The sequence below is a fragment of the Heloderma suspectum genome, chromosome 7, assembly GCF_057233095.1.
Source record: "Heloderma suspectum isolate Gila_16-S chromosome 7, 16-S_ref, whole genome shotgun sequence".
Classification (NCBI taxonomy): domain Eukaryota; kingdom Metazoa; phylum Chordata; class Lepidosauria; order Squamata; family Helodermatidae; genus Heloderma; species Heloderma suspectum.
Window position 1 is genome coordinate 104,271,614 of NC_139464.1, and position 12,224 is coordinate 104,283,837.

Sequence of the window (12,224 nt, forward strand, 5' to 3'; positions counted from 1 at the left end):
TTCTAATAAGTCAGTAAATGAGTTGTCTGGTTCCAAGATCCAGAGGAGAGAGATGTTTCAGATTTCCATCACAATGATTGTAAAATCCACGAGAATTGATTTTATATAGTTACTGCAACCACAGGCTCACAGGATTGCCTAAATAGACTTTTCTGTGGGCCCATCAGATATTTCAGACCTCTGGTGAATAAATCTATCTCACCAGGAGGAGACTGCAACATGGTGTTATCTTTATGTACTAGTGACACAGGGTGTAACCTCAACTTTCAGGCAGTGGGCTGGGAGCCAACTATGAGAGTCCTAATAGCTTAAGATGGGTGATTTCAGAGACCAGTCACAGCAACAGTTTGTTCAGAACTCAGAGAAATTTACCTGGCTCTACCAGCTTCCACTCTGTGTCATCAGGGAAACATATGCTGGTCCAAATAGACAATATTGTGACATAAGCAGATATGAATGGACAGTGGAAGCTGGTGGTTCTAATGTCGGTGGGGCGGTGAATCCACTCCAGGTTTCAGTAAAAACTCTAAAGGAGCTATCCAAGGTGCTCTGTGGTGTAGTGGCAAGAGTGTTGGACTAGGAGCTGGGAGATCCGGGTTCTAGTCCCCACTCGGCCATGGAAGCTCACTGGGTGACTTTGGGCCAGTCACAGACTCTCAGCCCAACCCACCTCACAAGGTTGTTGTTGTGAGGATAAAATGGAGAGAAGGAGGATAATGTAAGTCGCCTTGGGTTCCTTGCGAGAGGAAAAACGGCAGGGTAGAAATGCAATAAATAAATAAATAAGTTTTATTTGCAACAGAGTGTGAACCATAAATGCACTCATTACACTAAGGATTCCAGTATGACTTTCAAACCCGTTACAAATCTCTCCAGAGTTCTTAAAAAATGTAGTCTAGAGAGAGCAGGTGCAGTTCTGGTCAAGAAGAATGTGGTTTTCAACTCTAATTGTCTCTGTTATCTCTGCATCCAAGCCTACATGGATGTCCACAATTCTTCCTAACCTTCTATTGCAAAGTTAGTCCTTGGCTACATCTGGACCCACCTTTGCTGGCTCCACTGAGCTACTTGGAGACTAGGCAGGTGCATCCTACAGTCTTTTGAATATAATAAGGGAAGAGGTGGACCCTCTTCTAGCTTCCTGAAGGGAACTGACCAATCACATCTATGAGTCTACTTGGAAAGCATCCCAAAGATGGTGCAAGTGAATGAGAAGTAGAATATTCCTGTCAGTACCATCAGGAAGACGTTGGCCTTTCTGTACACAGCTCTAGAACAAGATCTTGGACCAAACACCTTCAAATGCCAAGCAGCAGCCCTGGCCACCATACTATGTAATAAAGAGTCTAGATCAGCCTTCCCCAACGTGGTGCTTCCAGAGGTGTTGAACTACAACTCCCATCATTCCTAGCCAGCATGGATCACTATTTGGCACTATAAACTTCAGGTGCAGGGACCTTGATCAGTGTGTATGTGTGTAGGGAGGAAGGGTTAAAGCCCCCTACCTCCCATACCAGGGTCCTGATCTGGCTCAGGGCTCCTGTGCTTATACTAGAGTAAAAATGAACAAAGGTTTGCCTGCTTGATACTTGTCTAAAGTAATGCCTGCTTTCACCCTAACAGCAGGGCAATCACTTGGACATCCATCTCTTCTTTTGCTCAGCACTGTTGACTGGATGTGTTCAACACTTCTGATTATGCTTTCACAAAGCAGGTGCTCTGACAGGTAGTCTTCTGTAGAACTTTTTCAGTGAGGTGCCCACTGAGGATGGTCATATTGCTGTTTTACATCTTTCTCCTGGATAACATCCACCACTGAAGAAGAAAAGAATGTTGGTCCTACCATGACCCAAAAAGGATTATCCAAACTTCTTGTCAGTCATATCCTTAGGAACATAGGAAGCTGCCTTATACTGAGTCAGACCATAGGGCCATCTTCTCCCATATTGTCAATGCTGATTGGCAATGGTTTTCCAGGGCGTCAGGTGGGAGTTTTTTCCAGCCCTACCTGGAGACCTTCTTCATGCTAAGTATGTGCCCTTCCACTGAGCTATTGTCCTTCCCCAAATATATATCCTTACATTTAAATTCTCAGAATAAATAACCAGACCCTCAAACTTCCAATTAATTTTCTGAATTTCCCCTTTATCTCAAAATAAGTACCTCTCCCACACCGACTCTAGCCCATGACTTTTACTTCCTGTGCCCTAGATCTGCTTTAACATTAACAACATCAACAGCAAAAGGTAGGGAAACTATGGCTGGTTCAAAGCCAGCAGATGTCTGAGAGACAGACTCAATATTTTTTTCTAAACATTGTCAGCTCCACTTGAATTTTACACCAAGCAATCAATTCCACCTCAGCGGGGGACTAACATTTGAAATAACAGAAATCTTTCCTTGTCCTTTAAAATGTTTATCTCAAACACAGCAAATAACACAAATTTTCACAATTATGTATAAAATATGTGTTGTGATGTAAAGTTGCAAAAAAGTCAAAACTGTCAAAAAGCCTTCACAGATGCATTTCCATCACTTGATAACTGGAAGCTGAATGTGTGAACTGCCTCCACTGAAAAGTGTTGTGTTTAGGGAGACATTGCATGAAAAGATCTATCTGTGATTTGTGCATGCAGAACACTTAAAATCCATGCTATCAGCAGTGGGATGGTATTAAAAAGAAATGAAACACTTTTATATTATTACATGCATTTTAATATACTTGTGTTTATTAATTAAAACATTTATATCCCACCTCCCAATCAACGATTCCAGAGGTAATTTTGTGAATCTGATGTAGAGTCCAATTAATACTTGTTACGTTTGGTTATAGAGACTGTGATGTTCCTGCTCCGGGTTATTCTCCCTCCAGTAGTTTCCACCTATTGAAACTGAAAAAACAAACAAACCAGGATGGCTGCCTCAGCTTTTGCCAGCTGTTCTTACTGAATCCCAAAGCTTCAGCACTTTACTTTGTGTCAAGGAGAAACCCAGTAATTTAACTGGCTTCCTTTAAGCCATCCAGGAGTAGTAATAGGAAAATAGACTTTTATCTTTGGTAACGTTAATAAACCAACACATGGGATTATATATATAATAAAACAACTAAAATTTTATTAAATACAAGAAAAGGCCTTTACAGAACGTAGAAATGTGTGTTTGGGTGAAGCATAGCTGGCTGGGGCATGCTGGGAGATGTAGGCCTTTTTTCCATCTAAACTTGCATAGGATTGCACCCTTGGAATCCCACTCGCTCACAAGCCCCTCCCACCTTTCTCTCACACACCAACATTCCATTAACTCTACCTTACTTGGATAACATTTTACAGTTCAAACACAAACATTTACACCATCATACATACGTTACAGAGACCTTCTATCATTTCATGGCATGGCATAAAACTAAGACTACCATGTGAGGCTCTGAGCTCAAGAGATGCTCCATTTTACGGTTCCTTTGAGAGAGCAATAGAAGGATGTTCAGATAGCTCTATCTTTGTGAATTAATTCTGCACTAAATAGCTGTTTGTTTGTTTGTTTGTTTGTTTGTTGAAACCATTTAGATTATACCACTCCTCTCAGTGTTGTGTCCTGCTACATAAAAGAAGCTCTCTGGCTAAGTCCTTATGAACTCCAGTAAAATCTAGGATCTTTGGAACTGCTCCATTCATTGTTTATTTCTGACTGATCCTATGACAATAAGAGGATAATTGTAGCATCTGCCCTTCAGTAGAAGGAACAGTTAAGAGGATGCCTGAAGTCTAAGAATTTCTGACAACAAAATGATTTCAATTTGTATTCATTCATGGTAGATACTGTTTGATCTAAGCCCTTTTTATTGGATACAAACCCAGTAAGCAGTGTCTCCATTTTCTAAGACTTATAGATGTGGCTCACATTAATGCTAACCCATGGTATGGGTTTTTGAATTCTAGGTTGTTGTGATATCCCAGAGCGCAGGATGCGGAATAATGGGCTCAAGTTACAGGAAGCCAGATTCTGGCTGAACATCAGGAAAACCTTCCTGACTGTTAGAGCAATATGACAATGAAACCAATTACCCAGGGAGGTGGCAGGATCTCCCACACTGGAGGCATTCAAGACGAAGATGGACAGCCATCTGTTAGGGATGCTCTGACTTGGATTCCTGCATTGAGCAGGGGGTTGGACTCGATGGCCTTGTAGGCCCCTTCCAACCCTACTATTCTATGATTCTATATGCAAATGCAGCTGTACTAACCATGGTTTGTTAACCACAAACAATCCAGAAAGAGAACCTATGGCTTGTTTTTGGGTTGTGAACTCTGGGTTGTTGTTATGTGCAAACTCAATACTATGGGTTGTTCATGGGTTGTTTTTCCCAGGCTACAGAGGTGGCAGACAACTGTGATAAAAACAAACTAGCCAATCCACAGACAGATGTGCTCTCACTTGCCTTTTGCCAAAACTAACACTAATGGTGAAGTCTGCCTGACAACACCAGCCAGGCAGATCTACTCCCCTTCCCCACCTGAAGCTCAGCACTAGTTAATAGTTCCTGAGTGAGGTGCCTCATTGCCAGACTGCATGTACCAAGCTATCTCCACCTTAGACCTCCAGAGGTTACCCCAAACACATATTTCTGCATTCTGCAAAGTGCTCACACTAATCTTCAGAGGTCAAGAACTCCTCCACCATGAGGAAGGATTAACATTCTCTGAAAGGAAGGTTTCCAGCACTTTCGCTGGGGATGGGGGAAGCGAGCTTTTGGTCAACAAACTACAAGTGGTGCCGGATGAATCTTCAGCTGATGTGTCTTCTATGCCCCATACAGCCAGTGGTAAGCAGGCAGCTGATGTGGTGAAGTCCTGCCAGTACTACAGCACTGCAAAGGTGTTTGGGGGATGGGGAGGCAACAGGCATAGGAGGTAGGGGGGAAACAACGCAGGGACTGAAAGAACCAACCATGGTTTCATTGCATAGGGCAACAAACCATGGTTTAAATAAACCAAGGGTCAGCATCATGTGTAAACCAGGCCACTGTGTTGTTGGATAGGGTCAAAAATTCTCTATTCATTTTTTATTTTCATTTACTTGAACTCACAGAAGCTCAAACAATGGCACTAACAGACAAAGGCAGAGAAAAGACAATGGGAAAAGACAATTCTGATTTGACAAAAAATCTTTTTATCACAAGCTGCAACTATGTGGGGTGAAAAAGGCAATATCCATTTAACACCTTTTGTACTGATAAATAAACAGGACCATATGATACTAAGGAAATAAGGTTGCTAGTATAAAAGTATATAAAGGATTTACTGGCACTCTAGCTTCTGAAATACAACTATCAACCTGTTCTACCTGTATCATTTCTTTACTAATCAAAGTGACATGCAGGACTAACCCTTAAGAGTTGCTTTGGAAATCAGTTTTAATGGTGAATTCTGATCTTTGGCACAGACACACATGCACACACACATAGGTATAGATATAGGTAATTTAGTTCATAAATCCTACAAGCTAGGCTTCAGCAGTATGTGAACCGAGAACTACCAGAAGTACAAGCTGGGTTTTGAAGAGGCAGAGGAACTAGAGATCAAATCGCCAACATTTGCTGGATCATGGAGAAAGCAAGAGAATTCCAGAAAAATGTCTATTTCTGCTTCATTGACTACACTAAAGCCTTTGATTGTGTGGATCACAACAAACTGTGGCAAATTCATAAAGAGATGGGAGTACCAGACCACCTTACCTGTCTCCTGAGAAACCTGTACGAGGGTCAAGAAGCAACAGTAAGAACCGGACATGGAACAACCAATTGGTTTAAAACTGGGGAAGGAGTACGACAAGGCTGTATATTGTCACCCTGCTTATTTAACTTATATACAGAGTACATCATGAGAAACGCCAGGTTGGATGAATCACAGGTCGGAATTAAGATTGCCAGGAGAATTATCAACAACCTCAGATACGCAGATGATACCACTCTAATGGCAGAAAGCGAAGAGGATCTAAAGAGCCTCTTGTTGAGGGTGGAAGTGGAGAGTACAAAAGCTGGTTTGAAACTCAACATTAAAAAAACGAAGATCATGGCATCTGGCCCCATCACTTCCTGGCATATAGAAGGGGAAGAAATGGAAGCAGTGACAAATTTTATTTTCTTGGGTTCCAAGATCACTGAAGACAGTGACTGTAGCCATGAAATTAAAAGACGCTTGCTCCTTGGGAGGAAAGCGATGGCAAACCTAGACAGCATATTAAGAAGCAGAGATATCACCTTGCCGACAAAGGTCCGTCTAATCAAAGCTATGGTTTTCCCTGTAGTAACGTATGGCTGTGAGAGCCAGACTATAAGGAAGGCTGAGCGCCGAAGAATTGATGCTTTCGAACTGTGGTGCTGGAGAAGACTCTTACGAATCCCCTGGACTGCAAGGAGGTCAAATCAGTCAATCCTAAAGGAAATCATTGGAAGGACAGATACTGAAGCTGAAGCTCCAATATTTTGGCCAGCTAATGCGAAGAGAAAACTCCCTGGAAAAGACCCTGATGCTGGGAAAGATTGAAGGCAAAAGGAGAAGGGGACGGCAGAGGATGAGATGGCTAGATAGCATCACCGATGCAATGAATATGGACTTGAGCACACTCCGGGAGAGAGCGGAGGACAGAAAGGCCTGGCGTGCTATGGTCCATGGGGTCACGAAGAGTCGGACACGACTTAACGACTGAACAACAACAATGGCAGGATCTCAGCATTTTCTTCCACAATGCAATGGAGGGTATTGCTATCTAAGCAGCACTTTCTACAAGCAGCAAGATGGAACATACTCTTATCTTAAACCTGGAGTGTTTTTATTTCTCTTTCAGAAGTACCGGAGAAAGGAGGATGTGAGCTCTATTTGAAAGGATCATATAACTCATTAAGTAACATGACCTTTCTGTAGCATTTCAAGATTTATCAGTTAGGCAGACTACTCAAGGACAAGCTTCAAAAAGGCATTTGCTCACTGAATTAAATACCCATACTTAAATTATGAAGAAGTGTTTACAAGGAGATGAAAATATAAGATACCCCTTGAACGCTACCCATTAAACATTTTTCATAAGACGTAGTCAGTTCTACAGTTGATGCAATGCATGGGTTTTGGGAAGTTAAATAAGGAAAACTAATGATATGATCATTAAATCATGGCCATGCTGTTGCAGCATGTGAACAATAAGCCAAGGGAGCCATGCTGGCCAAAAGAAAAATTGCAGAAGACCAATGGTAAAATCCATATTAGCAAAATACCTTTATTAGGCCAACTCAAAGACCACAAAATACTTTGCAAGCTTTTGAGTTCTTTAGAACTCTTAATCAGGTAAACAAAGCAAAAAATGGCAGTGGGGTGGGGGGGGGTGGCTAAAGCCATGACATCTGCATTTGGTTAGTCTTGAAATGGAAAGTGGAAGGTGCTACAGGCATTACAATTAGGCTATATAATATTGAGCTACTTCAGAAGTTGCCTTTCATATTTCAAAACAGGCTCCTTACAAAATACATACATGACTTAATGTCTGAACAAGCATGCAAATATATAAATAGGACTTTTAACATATGGTACCCAGCAACTGCAGCCCAGAAAAAATCACCACCCTTTCATGTATTTTATGGTCATATTATTGTTTATTGTATTATTATTATTAAATGTAATGTATATATTATATACATTTTTATACCCCTTTCTCCAAAGAGCTCAAGGTGCTATACATAGTCACATTCCTTATCCTCACAGCAAACCTGTAAAGTAGATTAAGCAGAGAGGTAGTGAGTGGTTCAGGATCACCCACTGAGCGAAGATTTGACATGAGCTGCCCAGATTTGGGTACTTTTGAATTGGTTTTGGGGTACAAGGGATAATGGAAATAGCTCTGAAATGTTGCCTTTTTCATAAATTACTTCTTTGGTTGCATGTTGCACCAGATTGCCCATAGCAAATATTTATTTATTTAATTCTGGAAATGTCCGATGCAAGCCTTAACTCGCTTATGCAGGGAAAATAGTTCCCCTGACAGTAATGGTCCCTACTTCCACATCATGTCATCATCATAATTTCTTTATTTGCATCAGCTACAAGCCTTTGCATTTAAAATGTGTTATACATGGAATAAAAACAGAACAGCAAGCAAATTAAGTTACCCAGGTTAGATTCTAGAAATGTACATCAAACACAAACACCAAAATTAATACACAGTCCTTTACATATGAATAGATTAAACAGATAAACTGCTAATCAGTCAAAAGGACTGTGTAAAATTGAGACTCAGATAAAATAATGGATCTTATTTTAATAGCTCCCTCTAAAAATTTTGCAGTCTTTGCTGTTACCAGTTTATCTTAATACAAGAAGAAAAGATACAGAGGCATTAGCTGACCACCCTGGAATGGATAACAGTAGTGGAGTAATCAGCTCTCTCCTCAAATCTCTATAAAAGCAACAAAATAATCATACATGAGCTACTGTTTCAATACTGCCATCTCCACCTGGGCATACACAATTTTGCAGTGAAATTCTTTTAAAATGGCCCTCAACTACAGCTGACAGCATTATATTCAAGCTTACGTTGGTAAAAGCTCATCTGTATTTTGGGACCATTAAATCTTGCAAATAGGATGCCAGTGTGTCAAAAGACCGGGTGGAATGTGATCATACCATGGGCAGAATTTTCTTATGGTGGCCAAATTATTCTGTCTTCGACATCATGTATTCAGGGCTGGGCTGATTAATGGGCTGAAGATGAAATATTCTGTTTCTTTGAATGACACAGAACGGCTGTGCTGATGTTTTGGAGGGCCACAGAATTGCAGCCGCCCACAAGCAACCTTTTGTGTCGCTTTCCTTTCAGTCCCTCCATGCATGCTATGTATGCATAACAGGCCTGTTGTCTGTAGGCCTATTGTCTGCAGCCTGTGACAACTGCGTGGGTCCACTATGACGTATCTGTGTGGCCCAAGTGTTGTGACTCATCGTGCTTGCTGGGCCCACACAACATGACTTGCAAACGGTGTTCTGGGAACCTTGGGCTAACTTGGAAGCTTATCAGGGGCTCCTCAATGAGATCAGTAAAAGGACACAAGCTTCTCCAAAATACAGTTGGACCACTCTGCCCCTTCCTTTCCTTATATCTTATACACATCCTCATTTGTGACAACATAGTAGACTGATTTACTGACTTCATTCTCCACGAACCTCACATGTGGAATTATCTGATCAAAAGCTCTGATTGGATTGAGGGATGAGCCATTTACCCCCAGTGGACCTTTGATCCACTTACCCCCTGGTGAAACCAGCCTGACAGCTCCTAATGTAATTGACCCTCTTCCAAACTATGCATGTTTACTTATACATTCAGCCCAGGGCATTGGCTTATGCCCCAGCCCTAAATTTATTTCTTCCAGAGTAAAGGCTAGTTCCCACAGTGCTCATTTCATAGACTTTGGATTTGTGGCAAAACTGGGAGTAGGTCTCAGATTTATGCACCTTCTACCCTGTCCCCAACACTCAGCGTAAAAGACAGTGCCTGAAACAAGAATTATGGTATTTATTTGAATGCAGGGTGTCCTGCTTCAGGCATTATGTTCTACACATAATAGGGGGTGGGAAGGGAGCACATGAGCCCAAAATACAATCCCAATCTTAGATGAGTACAAGTTCAGGAGAGGGGAAAGAAAGAAAGAAAGAAAGAAAGAAAGAAAGAAAGAAAGAACCTGGGCAGGGCCCTGAGAGGTCTAATTGATTTCTCACAGGAGCTTATTGCCATGTAAGTGATGTTTTTGGTTTTGCAGCCAAGTACCTTCTATCTAGTTCCTTATGAGCTTATCCAGATATTCAACAGAAATGTTTTGCAGTCCGAGCAGAATTCCATTTCTACTAAGCAAGATTGTTTGGGATTCACGTTGAAATATAAAACTGGAAATTCGCTGTATTTCAGTTTATCAGCAGTGTTGCATACTCATTTTACATGAGAGATCATGCAGTGTAGATAACATATGTGGTAGCTGTCAGTGGAGGCTGGTGGCTCCTATTTCAGTGGGACACTAAATCCGCTCTGGGTTTCAGTCAGAACCAGTCAGAACTCTAAAGGGGCTATCCAAGGCAATGAACCCATTTTGGGGATAGGTTTAGCACTTTGGATAGCTTCTTTATAGTTCTGGCTGGTTCTGACTGACACCCAGAGTGGATTCAGTGCCCCACTGAAACAGGAACCACCAGCCTCTGCTGGTATTTGTGCCAGTAATTATATCCATAAACTCGGGCTTCTCTATCATAAAAACCCTTAATTACCTCTGCAGTTCAAATTGTCTAAGACAGCCTTCCCCAACCTAGTACCTTCCAGATGTGTTGGACTCCGACTCCCATCACCCCCATCCAGAATGACCAATGGCTGGGCATGATAAGCATTGTAGTGCCACATATCTGGAGGGCACCAAGTTGGGGAAGGTTGGTCCAGGATGTTATTAGCTGTGGTGTAGCGGAGGGGGAACGTGGGGGAGCACAGCTACGGGACTTTTTTCAGAGCAGGAGAAGTTAGTCATCTGCTGGAAGGTAATTCACAGACTCTCCTTGCTCTGGCGAGTGAATGAGGTGATCATGAGGCATTCACAGTTAGTATAGAGGAAGTCAGAGAATGAGGAAAATAATGAAGCAGAAGATGAATACTTTGCTTTTCTTGGCTGGAGTTCACACGACTTCACACTAGCACTTTAAATGGTAACACTTCTCTAAAGATTGTTTGCATTTCTAATTAAAAGCTAAAAGTTGCATTTCAGCTGGCTGAGGATCTTTTGTTAAAGCTTGAAATAAGTTGAAGGGCTGCACTCAGAAGGAAGCACCACTGAATTCAATAATCTCAGGTAACTACTCATAGGGTTGCAATCATGGTGATCCTAATAAACCAGGTATTACATGATGAACTGCTGCTCTTCGGTCTGTGTGTGTTTGTGTGCACAGAGCTGGGGAACTGTTCTGGCTCTGGAGGCTGGATTTTGTTCCTGGTCATGCCCCGAGGGTCAGATGACATCAGGGGGGTGAGCCCCTCCCTTCTGAAGCCCCACCCCTTCCCCTGAAGCCACACCCCTGGTGTCATGTGGCACTTTCTCCATGCAGAGAGAGAGGCTCTGTGCCTCTTTCCACACAGAGAAAGGAGCCCCTTTGTGCACAAAGAGGCACAGAGCAGTTACTCTGTGCCGCTCTGTGCTCAGAGAAAGGGACTCAGTGCTAGAGGAAGGCGGCCTTTTTCTAGTGCTGAATGGTAAAACTCCACTCTTATCTCACAGATCAGTGATTAGAGACAAAAGCGGAAAAAATAACTGGATATAAGAAAGGGATTTTCCTCGGCTAAGGAAAGGTTGCCTTTCTCTAGCACTGGAAAAGGGGGTGGGGCCCATGAGGGAACCTCTGCTGGCTGGATGTGGAACCCTGTGAGCTCCAGCTATCCTGGCCCTGGTATATGCTGTCATGATGAAGCAACAAAGAGTCTTGTGGCACCTTAAAGACTAACCAAGTTATTGCAACATACGCGTTCTTGGGGTTGTTGTTGTTGTTTTTTTACAAGGTCAGTGATGAGCTCCTGCACCTCAGAATTAATCACTATACCTCTGGTTGCCAGTTTCTCCTCATTGGAAGCATAGAGCATAGGTTGAGAAGGTAGCAGTCAGGCTGTATGTCCATCTAGCCCAGTATTGTTTCCTCTGACTTATTGATTGAGAAGGTAGCAGTCAGACTATGTGTCTAATTTGCCCAGTATTGTTTACTCTGACTTATTGGTTGAGAAGGTAGCAGTCAGACTATGTGTCTAATTTGCCCAGTATTGTTTACTCTGACTTATTGGTTGAGAAGGTAGCAGTCAGACTATGTGTCTAACTTGCCCAGTATTGTTTACTCTGACTTATTGGTTGAGAAGGTAGCAGTCAGACTATGTGTCCATCTAGCCCAGTATTGTTTACTCTGAGTGGTAGTGGCTCTCCAAAGTCTCCAGCTGAGGGGTCTACCCATCATCCGCTATCTGATCCTTTTAATTAGGGATACCAGAAGTTAAACCTGGAACCTTCTGAATGCAAAACTTGTGCTCTACCACTGAACTATGGTCTCTCCTCAAAAGTTCAATCTGACGCATGCTACCAATGTGGAATTCAACAAAAACTTAATATATGAGCTCAAAGAGATCCTTGTTAGAAGAAATGTGGGTTGTGATGTGACAAGAAGACA